General features: G+C 34.6%; 1 protein-coding gene across 2 annotated transcripts in view; it reads left to right on the plus strand.

Annotated features, from left to right (window-relative positions):
* The window catches only part of CDH18 (cadherin 18), a 203,598-nt gene that overhangs the window by 81,475 nt on the left and 109,208 nt on the right, over window positions 1-12,915 (plus strand). The gene's annotated exons all lie outside the window — the stretch shown is intronic.

Here is a 12,915-nt window from a genome sequence, read left to right on the forward strand (position 1 = left end):
ATTCAATAAAAAGACTTTACTAAGAACAGGAAAAAAATCAAATTAAATCCAGAGCCACTTTCCTTTTTTATAAAGTCTGGTAATAGAAGAGCATTTAGAGGGTATCAGTGATAAACTGCAGTTATACATATTTGGGGTATCGGTGTGATTGAATGCACAAGCACACAGATGTGCAGTTATTATTTTCAATGGATGCTATAATAAAAGGTGACTGTATAAGCGAGATGCTGTTCTGACTCAAACATATATTTCACTTTTTGGCTATAAAATAGTCCCTTGACTATTGCTCTTTTGTGGCACTGATTTCAAAACTTGTGCCCTGTCAGATTTAGAAGTTCTGATTAATTATGGACATTTTGTGTGGTTAAAAATCTGGCATTTCTCTTTTCATTCTAAAATATGAAAGTATAATATCAATGCAATGCTAGGATTATAATTTGATTAGTCATTAGAAGGTCGTTTAAAATTAAGCAACTATAACTTAGTTTTGACAAATGAGTGCTTTTAAAATTATATGTCACATTATATGTCACAACTAAGAACGTACCACGGGCACGTTCTTAGTTCTAAGAACGTGCCCGTGGTATTTAATGTGCAATGAAGTACTTGCTAAATTTTGCTTGTAGTCAATACTCATTCCATCTTGAATTTTGGGGGGATGGAAACACCCAATCCATTTCTTGAGAAATTTCATGTAAATCCTTCAAGCAAGTTGCACTCAAAATAATGAGTCATATGGAAATAGAGGGAATAGTTTTCACTGCAGAGAAATTGTCCTTTGTATTATTTAATCTATGGTTGTAATTCTGGGTACTCTTGGACCAGCTACTGAATAAAGATCATAATTCTGGGTGGTAGGAGCCTATCCCTTTAAACAAATGAGTGAAATAACCATCCAATATCTCATTCAAAGATAAGTATTGCTCACTAAAACTTGGGAGAATAGTGTTCTATTAACATAAAACAAAGGGAAGGAAGGGAAATAAGAATGTGTTCAATTAAACTCTAGCCTTATGATGATAGCCTCCACTGAGTAATCTAAAATGTATTATTATCCATGATTGATTTCTACTTTGTAATGTTAAGAGGAGGTCATATTAAGAAATCAAAGTTCATCTTCTTGGTTATACTTTTTTACAGTGTGGACATACGTTCCTAAGTGAGCATTTGGCTTCACTTAAGTTAAAGTGTATTGATAATTCTGTCAGTGATTATTTCACAGTTTCTCTATAAATATTATGTCCTTGAGTGGGAATTTTTCCTCTCTCTGTGTGATATATCTACAGGTATATATTTGCCCATTATTGATGTTGCTGCACTTATTTTAGTCCACGAAATTCACCTAAAATTCAACTGGGTAAAAAACAATCTCATAATATTTTCATATTTTTTTCTCCAGTTTTTAAACACTGTTTTTCTTTATTACCATCATTTTTTTTCTTTTCTCCTACCACCTTTTGATATTGTCATCCCTTAGCTTTAACATTCTATCTGATTTGCTTTTTTCAAAACAAATAATATGCATTTATAGTTAAGACTGCTAGCCCCATCTCCATTTCTTTGAAAACATATTGATACCATTGTGAGTTACCAGAAAGTATTATTCATGAACGGTATAACTTAGATCAACATGTTGCTGCAGGGTTTGAAAATTGTTGAGTGTTCATTTGGCAAATGTGATGCAGGAAATATCTTCAAGGATTTCTCAAGGTAGCAATTGCTCCTACCTTTGAACAAAAATTCCAGATAACAGCTTTGATTCTCACTTAGGTATAAATGGAACACAACTTCCTCCTGGTGGGGAAAAATACTTCCCAATTTACAAAAGCATATAATTTACAAAGTTAAATTCATAAAATTTAACAAAAGGATATAATTAATAAAACAATCAATAGTGAAATGCTTGGCTTCCGGTTTGGCTTCCGTCGTCGCCAGACGGTCTTTCGGGACCGCCAGCCTCGTCGCCCGTAAGAGCCGTCTCTACAGCTGAGAGACGGCTCGAAAAACTCTGTCTCATTGAGGAGACGTGAGAGAGAGCCGGCGAGAGCAGGTAGAGCCCTCTGTGAACTCCCCAGAGTTTTTTTTTTTACTCTTGGGGAGGAAGCAGGATGAGGCTTCCTATCCAGCTCGCCGCTGCTCCGGGCTTCAGGGGAACTCTGCGCTTTGCAGAGCTAGACGATAGGACCAATCCAATCAGCGAAAACTAACAGACTGTCTGAACAAGCAGGATGAAATCCGGATTTGGGACTCTAAATTGCAAGTATTTCTAACAACCCTATGATTGATTTTAAAAGTGAAGAAAGAGTGAAAGGGAAAAAAAAGAAAGTTTAAAATGGCGACTGGCTGAGGCTTGAGAAGAAAGCTGAAAGCGAAAGTCCTTCCGTTTGAACAGTTTAATACGTTACAAAGTATCTGAAACAATAGCGCTGGCTAGAAGTGAAGAGAAAAATTCCTATTTTATGCTTCTTCCTTCTTAGAGACTTGATATTGATATTGTCTGGAGAGAAGTCTTTTTCTTTAAAAAGAGTCTGTTTGTGTGGCAGGATGGCGTTAAAACTGACAAAGCCAGACAACCAAGCTGTGGGGGGGGCTCCCCATTTATAAATCACATGAACAAGTTTTGAGCTTGCAGATACAGAAAAATGGCTTTAAAGACCTAAAGGAATTTGTTTTGGAGGAGATGGCAAGACATGATGAGATTGTGAACCAGAATCTTGAAAAATTTAGACAGGAAATTAAAGAGCTGGTACAACAAAAGTATGATAACCTGAAACGATATATTGTAATAGCTTTGAAAAGCTTTTCAGAAATAATTATAAAGATGGATAAAGATATCAACTTAGAAATAGAGTCTAAAATGAAGGAAGCTGACTATAAGATTCATAATCTGGATAATAAAATACAAAGAATTGAAAATGATTTGATAAATATTCAAGAAAATAGCTCAGAAGTAGAGTCTAAAATAAAGGAAGCTGATCACAAGACTTACAATGCAGATAATATAAAACAAAGGATTGAAAATGAAGTCACAATGATGCAATTTAGATCTATGGAATTTGCGATCAGAATGAGGGGAATACAGGAAAATAACAGAGAGGACTTGAGAAAGATGTCTGCTGAAGTTCTGGCTGTGATTTTAAAGGTTAGTCCTGAAGAGGTATTCTGTAAGATTGACAAGGCCTACAGAGTAAATTCTTGGGTGGCAAAGCAAAGGCAGTTGCCCAGAGATGTGGTGATTTACTTTACTGATAAAGGAATAAGAAATGATATTGTGCAAAAGTCTTTTAACTCCACTCCAGAAATGAATGGAAGGAAGATCTGGATATATAAAGAGCTGCCGTCCAAGATATTAAAAGATAGAAAGGACTTTGGATTTTTGGTGACTGAGCTAAAGAAACAAAACATCCCATTTAGGTGGGATGCTCCAGTTGGTATAATATTGAGATATCAAGGAGAAAGATATCAACTAAATACTGTTGAAAAAGTGGAAGAATTTTACTACAAGGTTTTTAAAATGGGCCCAACATCTCCACAAATGTCACCAGTGTTAGGAACACAGGAGGGGGACAAAGAAAAGCAAAATGAACAAGAAATTGAAACTCAGGATAAGCAGATGGAGATGGTGGTAATGGAAAAACAACAAGTTATAGAGGGCTTTTTGGATGAGCCTCTTTTGGATTCTCCTTCAGAGGCTATAGCTGGATTACCTATAAATATAAGAGAGGCGGCTTTGGACCTCGATTTGATGTTTTATCAAGTTACAGACCAGCATGTAACTCAATCAGCTAATACACAAGTCCTAGGAAGGCAACCAGGCTGGAAATCTAAACCACAACAAGTTAAGAAAAGAAGAAGCAGGTCCTACAAAACTAAAAAATTTTAAACTAAACAATTTTTTTTCTTTTTTAGCCAACAGATTAATGCCAGTTACTTAAGAGATGATTAAATATAATAAGCGGGATTTATAGAAGGCTGATGCATGAAAATATAATTGAGGCAAATTACAGATTTATACTATTTTGAGAAGAATAACAGATCTCTGCAGTGCTGGTGTTTTTGGGATGTGGAAGATGGCCTTTGATTGAGCGGATTGGAACTTTCTATTTTGGACTCTTTGAAAAATGGATTACGTATATGTTGAGTTATAAGGCAAGAGAACTATGGAATTGGGGCATGCAGAAGATCTGGTTGTTACCCTAACGTGATGGTTGGAATTAATAATCTAGACAAAAGACACTATAGAAGATACTACATGGAATATAAATATAAAGTCACTCGGGTGTTTTTTTATATACAGAAACATTTATTATTGATGGGGGCAGATGGTAATTGAAGATACTGAATACTCTGTTGGAAGCAGAACTCGATGTTACCCTAACATGGGCGATGGAATTAATAATCTAGTTGAAAGACATTACAGAAGATACTATATGGATTACAAATTTAAAGTCATTTGAGGATTTTATTTATATATGGAAATATCTTTTAGTGGTGCGGGCAGAAGAACAAAGATATTAAAAATATTATGTATGGTAGACCTGTAGGAAAGTGGGTGGAGATAGATTAGGTTACTGATTGATTAGTTTAGGAAAAGGGATGTTATGTTCAGATATTAATATACTTAAAAGATTTGAATTAAGAGACATATGTGTGGGGATGGAGGAAATGGGTAGTTTATGAGTTGAATAAATGCTAAATTAGGATTTATTATATAGTTTTATAGCTGAATGTTGCTTTGAAATGTATAGTATAGGGGGGATATAATAATAATGTTAGAAAGAAATGGTTAGCACATAAGGGGTGGTGTAAAAGGGTGGTAAAGTATTATATATAATGTGATATCAATTTGGATTTTATCTTGGAGAAGCCATGGGGGGAGAGGAGGGGGAGGGGGGGTTAGGGAGGGGGGGGGAAAGGGGGAAAAATCTGTATTTGAAAAACTTTTTCAATAAAAAAAATAGTGAAATGCTTTATGATATCTCACTTGCTCTAACTTGTTATTGATATATATCATGCAATACTAAAGACAACAGAACATTCCATACATTCGTGCTTCCATGAAACTTTGCCTTTTTAAATAAACACATGAAATTTACTTAGATGCAAGTAGCAGCAAATAAAATATGTCTTTTAGCTCCTTTCTTAGGAGAATAACCAGGATAACTTGCACCAGTTCGGGTTTCATGAGAAACACAAAAGAGTTATGGAATCCTTGATTCTCTTGGACCTTGTTTATTTGCAGGCATTTTATTACCTACAAGTCGTCCTTGATTTACAACCACAATTGAGCCCAACATTTCTGTTGCTAACTGAGACATTTGTGAAGTGAGTTTTGCCCCATTTTATGACCTGCCTGGCCACAGGTGTTAAGTCAGTTGCCAAGCATCTGAATTTTGATCATGTGCCCATGGGGATGCTGCACTGGTCATAAGTCTGAAAAACTTCAGTTTTGTCTGAAAAAGTCATAAATCTGAAAAAGTCATTTTTTTCAGTGCCGTTGCAACTTTGAATGGTTACCAAATGAACTGTTTTAAGTCAAGGACTATCTGTACTAGGTTATGTCATCAGTACAAGTAAGTGTGGGGTTTACTCCTTGCTTACATAGTTTGTCCTGCCATTGTTGGTGAGGGTATAGTTTTCTCCTAGGTATTTCCTTGATTAGGATATTGTTTTCTGCTTGTTTGTTTGTCTGGTGTTAATCTCTGCTTATCTAGGTATAGACATCTGGAAAGAATGAGTTCCGGTCTTTTGCTTTACTTTTTACCATTTTTATTGTCTTTTTTGAATGGTGTGTAAATGTAGTTTATCTCTATTTGTCTATTAATTGCTGATTTGTCTGAATGCCAGGCTTCTAGGAATTCAGTGTTTTTGGATTTAGCTTGGCCCAGAATACTCACAGTTTCAATTGAAACTGTAGCTGAATCTATCCATGTGTTACCAAGTTAAAAAGCTTTTGTTGTCTCTTCTGAATGCTATTTGGTGTTTATGGATGTGCTTTGCTAGTCTTTCGCATGTCTGTCCTACATAGTGTTAGAGATAACTCCTGATCTTTTTATTCTTGAGTTATTAGGTATTTTAGTATACTTTAAAAGAGAAAAATACAAAACTTTATTTTTTTATGTTTTATAAATTTTATTTTAGAATATACATCAATATCAATAGATGAACAGTAAGGCTTCTGGGTATCATTCATTTGGATACAAATAATAATTGCAATATTAATATTTGTTACTTTAATCATATTTATGTAATTATAATGTTATTACACATATTTATATTAAAATATAGGCTTTCATTATTTAGTTGTTCAGTATTTTAGAACTCCATTCTAATGACAATAACAATATCATTAAAACATACATAGTGACACCATCTTTCAACATCTAATCTTTATATCTAGCTGCTGCTTTTAGTATATTTTATAGAAATATGCATAATAATATTCCCCCTATTTCTTGTTTCTGCCTCTGTTCTAGCTCCTAATTGAGCCAATCTTGTGTTATAAAGCATTTCCTCTATCCATCATCTCTTGCCCATTTAAATATTTCAATTCTTATTTGTTTTTTAACTTGCCTCCCAAACTCCTCCCTTGGGTCTTTATCTCTATCTACTCCTTTCCTGCCTAATCCAAATATTCCTTACATCTCTATTACCTTTTGCTGCCAAGCCTCCAGAGGGTCTGCCCAAGTCCCCAGCTTCTTTTCAAGAGTATATTTCTGTTTATCCAATAGAATTTTTTTGGTCTTTTAGTATGTATGCTCCCTGAATTATTTCATGTCTTTATTGCCTTCTCCTTCTTATTTTCTTGTTTTATTTGTTGATTTATCTGTCCTATCTTTTCCCCTGGTCTTTCCATTATCTCCTCTATTTCCTGGGCTTTTTGATCATCATTCATTATCCCTTGTTGAACATTTCCTAACTTTCCATCTATGTTATTCATTAGATTCTTTATTTTGCTTCAATTCCTTATAGTCATATCATGAATGCTTTGGAACATTGACACCATTTCTTTATGCAATCCACTTATATCCCCCTGATGGAACATCTTGTCTTATTTTGATAGGTCCAAATATTGCTCAGTAGTCTGTCAATAGTCTATCACTGCCCCAATCCAATTATTTGTAAGCTCAGAAAGTCAAACTGAAAACCGTTTGCTCAATCCTGACATTGCTCCTCAGGGAATACAGTAATTATAGTTCATGTCCCACAATTAGTCAATTAGTTCTATTTGGATAGTCCAGGAAGATTTCCAAATGTCTCTTTAAATCCACTCTCTGAGTTCAATCATAACAAAATGAGATCCACTTTGTTTAAATGTCTCCCATGTTCTCACCATTGGAGCTCCAGTAGTCATGAGATGGATAAGTATAAAGCTGTAGATAGCACAGCAGTACTCCAGGTGTTATATATTTCCCCTTTCTCCTCTATTTTATCAGTATTTTTCCCAGGATTGTAGGAATATATGTATTCCATTCACCAGTAGGTGGCACTTTCAGTTTAACTTTCAAGGTTGCACAAAATCTGACAAGTTCTGTTAATATTTATCCAAACTAATAATCAAAATTCAAACAAGTATTTCCAGCATTTTAAAATGCCTTATTGCCAATAAGAATTAGAAATCCAATCTTTCTATGTTTTTAAAAGTGTTGTGCTCTCCTCTTAGAATCTTTTCTTTTGGGTCAGTGATTTTCTCTGTGTAATTATTTGCCGCTTAAACAAACTTTTCAAAGAATCTCTTTTCTAGGATTTATTTTCTTTAGGGTAAATTCTAGGTAAAAGAGATCATCTCACCCAGTTCCAGTCACTGTTCATTCACACCACTCCAGTACATTCTTTGTTTCTTTGGCTGTCCCAGCTTTGTGGCAGCCATAATAGCTGCCTCTCCTCTTCATTGGATGAAAGGGAATTAGCTCTGGTTCAAGCAGGAGAGCTGCCTCTCTCTGCGACCTGCAGGGCACCTCTCCACTCTTCATCACTCCTACAGGTTGACTTAGTTTAGCCTCTTATGAAACCCTCCAACGAGGAATTTGGCACTAGATCACAGAGCCCCGCTCTTCGTGTCCAACAGGGCCACAACATCAACCAGAAGTCCCAGAAAAATACAAAACTTTAAACTGGGGCTTTCCTGTATTCTCTGTGTCAAATATCAGAAATTATTTCTGAAGTGTGTGTGTGAGAGGGAGAGATACCACTCTTCTAGAAAATGTTTCCCAACCTGAGTATTTTTCTGATTTGTGAACTTCAACTCTCCAAATTTCCAAACCACCATGGCTTTGCTGATAATTCTAGGACTGAAATCCACACATCTAGAAGTTTTTCACATTTAAAAGCACTATTGTAAAATAAAGTTTTGTTTCAAATTTCCTCCTTTCCCATATTCAAAATATCATGTATAATTTTTCTATCATCAGAATTCCAAGATAGAGGAAGTTGATTGGTTTGAATACATAACCAAATCATTAGAAACTCTAGATGTAACAAACTAAATATAGAATAATAGAATCAGAAGGAACCTAAGAGATCATCAAATCCACTCCTTGCAAACTGCAGGATTCCCTACACCATCCCCAATTAGTTACTATCCAGCCTCTATTTGAAAACTTCCATTGAAGTGAAAGAAACCACTCCATGTGATTACCTATTCCAATGATTGACACTCTTATGATCAAAAAGTTCTGCCTAATGTCTAATCTGTATTGACATGTTTGAAGTTTCATTTCATTAGTTCTAGTCTTACAATAAAATAAGTCTCAGCTTCATAATATGACAGACCTTCAGATGTTTGAAAACAGTTATCATGTCCCCACGTTCCCTTCTCTTCTGCATACATAAGCATACATAGATTTTTAATTGTTTCTCATAGGACTTAATTTCCAATTCTTTCATCATCCTGGTAGCCCTTCTTGGACTTATTCCAGTTTATTAATGGCTTTTTAAAAATGGGGTATGTAAAACTGAAAACAACAGTCCAAGTAAGGGCTGACCAAGGCAAAGAAGACTAGGAAAATTACTTCCAGTGATCTAAACTCTATGCCCTCGTGATGCCTCTCAGGAGGTTATTGTTCTTTACAATTGCTTACACATTGGATCATACTGACCTTGTGATCCATCCCCAAGTACTCTTGAGCCAGATTTCCCAGATTGTGTACATTATTTTTCATCTTTGTTATCCAGATGCATGGGGTTTTTGGTTTTTATTTTTTGGTTTTTTTTAAATATTTCTGTTGAATGTCAATCTATTTGTTTTCTCTGTCCATTCTGGTCTGTGTAAATCTGTTGAATAGTTCCCTCGCCTTCCAGCTTTGTATCATGTGTAAATTTGATAAGTATTCTCTCGATTCCCTCATTCACATACTGTACATATAAACATTGAATAGCACCAGGCGCAGGACCGTTTTACTGTGCCTCACTTGAAATATCTCTCCAGATAGATTTGATGCTCATTAGAACTACTTTTTGAGTACAGTTTTTGAATCAACTGTGGGTGCCCTTAAAGGTTAAAATATCAAATCCATACTTGACCATTTGTTAATAAGGATGTTATGATAAACTTCCATCAGAAACTTTTCGGAAGTCATGATATACTAGATCAATGATATTTACTTGACCTACCAGGTAGTTAATTCTATCACAAAAGGAGATCAAGATAGCCTGCCAGGATTTCTTCTTCATAAATCCATGCTGGATCCTTTTAATTAACAAATTCGGAAAACTGAACAAGGCAAAGAATGGAATAACAAGAGATGTTCTTGCTGGCTGTCTCTACTCCTAATTCTTCAAGGGGTCAATAGCAACTAAAAGATAAAGAGTCATTCTGTAGCTGCATTTCAAACATACAATTTCCCTAAATCTTAAGAACTTAAGGAGTGACCAAACTAGTCTGAGGCCAGAAATTTGGTCTGGAAGAAACCTAATTATTATTTTTTTTCAATGGACAGAATGTAAGTAACCCATAATGACTCATTTTCTCTTCTGGATTATTTATCATGAAAAACAGAACTATGACCTTTCATCTAACAGAGGGGAAAGATACATACCTAATAGGATTTATACACAGAAACACATGCACACTCACACACACACACATGTAAAATTTACATAAGTATTTACTTGTGGGATAGAGAAGAGTTCAAAACATGGGTGAATGGAACATTGTGATGTAGTCTGTCCCTGATTTATTAGCATCCAGTGATGGAATATAAGGAAGAAAAGGTTTAGTTTTTACTGTGATATCACGTTGACCATTTCAATGTTTTTTTCCATGGTTGGATGTAATGCAAAACAAAATATTCAGGAAAGAGAAACCATTTAAGGGAAGAAACCTTTGTAGAAATCAGTGCTTTAAGAAGTGCATGGCTGTTCACCTGTACCCATTAAGGTAGCAATTGTAACAATAAGATGAAAGGAATCTGGAAAGAGTGCAAATACAAGTCAGATAAATTAACCAAAGGAAGATAAATTAAGGGTAAGAACAGCAAACCAATACAAAAATTAGGAAGATAAATGGCAAAATGAATAGTTTGATTCACAGCAAGGCAGAAATAAAATTTGAAATAGTCTTGACTAATTACGAAACTAGAATGAGAGTAGCAAAATGATATTTAATAGAGACAAATGAAAGAGTCTTCATCTAGAGAACATAAGTCAAATGCTAAGATACCTGACCTGGTAACACTATTTGTGTAAAAGTTCTTGGAATAATTATTGCTTTTCAAACTGAGTTTGTGTGATATGCAGCAGTGTGATATAGCTGCAAAAAAACCCAAACACCTCTAATACAGTTTTAGGCTACAGTAACTAGGATGTAGTTTTCAAATCATAACAAAGCAGTTTCCACTTTATTCTGCATTGGTGAGATCCAACTTCAATTACTGTGTCCAGTTGTATACACTGTTCCTTAAGGATGCAAGGGTCAGGGAAAAGGCTATTGAAGTTGAGCAAGGGATTAGAAAATTATATGAGCAATTGTTGAAGAAATTAGTGTGTTTAGCCTTGAAAAAGGAAGACCAAGAGATTTAGTAGTACTTTTCAAATATCTGAAGAAAAGTTGCACAGAAGATTCACTTATTCAAATTAATGGATCTACAGTTGTTCATTGTATAAAAATGACACCTTCCTAATACTAAGTGAAGATGGATAATGGAATTGATTATTCAGAGAGAAGGTCAGCTCTCCTTCATCAATGAGTTGAAATAACGGTAAGCATCGTGCCTTATGTGCTTTAATTTGGAATACTCCAACAACTAGGGGATTGGATTCAGTGAACCAAAGAGTCCCCAGTCTTTCTTCATTAAAAAAAAATGTGATACTGTCAAAGACACTGAACCTCCAGTTCAATATTGGAGGTAAACCTCCATGAAGAATTTTGAATTAATGATAAGGCTAAATAGATATTAAGTAAACCAGATGTTTGCTTTTAGCAAAAGTTGTAGAATAGACTTTCTTAACATTAATTTTTTATCAAATGCAGGAAGACTTGGTGGACCTTTGTGGACCTATTGTTGTCTGAAAGTTCCTTTTTCACTTTGGCAATTTTTCTGGAGGAATAATTATAAACTTGTTCTCATTTAAGTTGGCAGCCATCAGTTTCAGCCTGAGTATAATTGTTCCCTGCTGTTTGTTAAGTGCTTTGCACTTTGAGTCCCTTCCTTTTAAAGGTGGGTTATATTTAACATTCATTGAGCTGGGGAGGGAGGGGGAGATTATTCTTCAATGATATTATTGATTAGCTTGATAGTTCTTTTCACAGATTGACATCCAATATTTATTCAAGCATTGGCAAAATTAATTCCAAGTAATATCACATTTCCAGAAAAGAGATAACAACTACAATAGATTAAAAAGGGAGATTTTTATCCTTAATAGTTTTCTTGATAATACAGAAGTCCTTTTAAAGAAGACATACTGTACATAGACAAACTGAAGAGCTGAAACTATGGTTAATGGATAAAGAACTTGAAAAATAAATTTGGAACTTTGATGTTATATGCAGTATGTTGAGAGCAGCAAGAATACTTTATGCACAGAAATGGAAGAATACTTTGATTCCCACAAAGGACCAATGGCTGCAAAAATTGATGGTGTTAGAGATGGTGAAATTAACTTTTTTGATTAAAGAAAAGAATACAATTCACAAGAATCTATTTCAATTCATTCCTGAACGGTTTGATCTCTTAAGCATATGCTTGTGATGCTTATAGCCCTTACCAATGTTGTTCTGCTTTCCCAAATCTTAACTTTGTCAGAAGAAAGAGAAAGTAGTTAAGATGACAGTGAAAGGTGTATTCTCCAGTTCCCAGCCAAGTGTTCATTCCCGGTGGCAAAATGATTGAGTTAGCATTAGGTTTAGATTGAAAATGTTCATTGTCAATCATGTTTTCAAGACAATGAACTTTCTTTCTTTTCTTTTATTTCAATCTCTTGTCCTCAACTGCTGGTGCTTTGGGGACAGGAGATTTGAGATTTGTGATATGAAGCTTTGTTTTATTTCTTTTTTTTTATTCATAAATCATGATCCAAATATTATAGCATTATAGATGCAGAAAACTCTGTATTAAAATCTGTATTAAGGGTATTAGTGGCTAAGCTTGAATACTTTACGCTTTCAGTATTTTTCCTTACTAAGTATTCTCCATAATGTTACTTTTAAAGTTTCTACCTCCATTTCTTTAAAACAAAAATACATATATGAGGATTCTTCCCATTTTTCTCTACTTTGGCAATATTGAAAGTTTTTTTTAAAAAAAAATATATTTTCTCAACAATTCATAAAATGTTTCCATGCCTAATTTTAATAACATATCTATTCATTTTAGTGCCTCGAAAAGATAGAAGAAAGCATTGGGCAAGATAACCAAATGCAGCTCTAAAGAGATTATTCACTCATTCCTAAGCTTTTAATGCAATTCAGATTTG

The sequence above is a fragment of the Pituophis catenifer genome, unplaced genomic scaffold (genome assembly GCF_029215685.1).
Source record: "Pituophis catenifer annectens isolate HBS135680 unplaced genomic scaffold, rPitCat1.0.hap2 SCAF_3, whole genome shotgun sequence".
NCBI lineage: Eukaryota > Metazoa > Chordata > Lepidosauria > Squamata > Colubridae > Pituophis > Pituophis catenifer.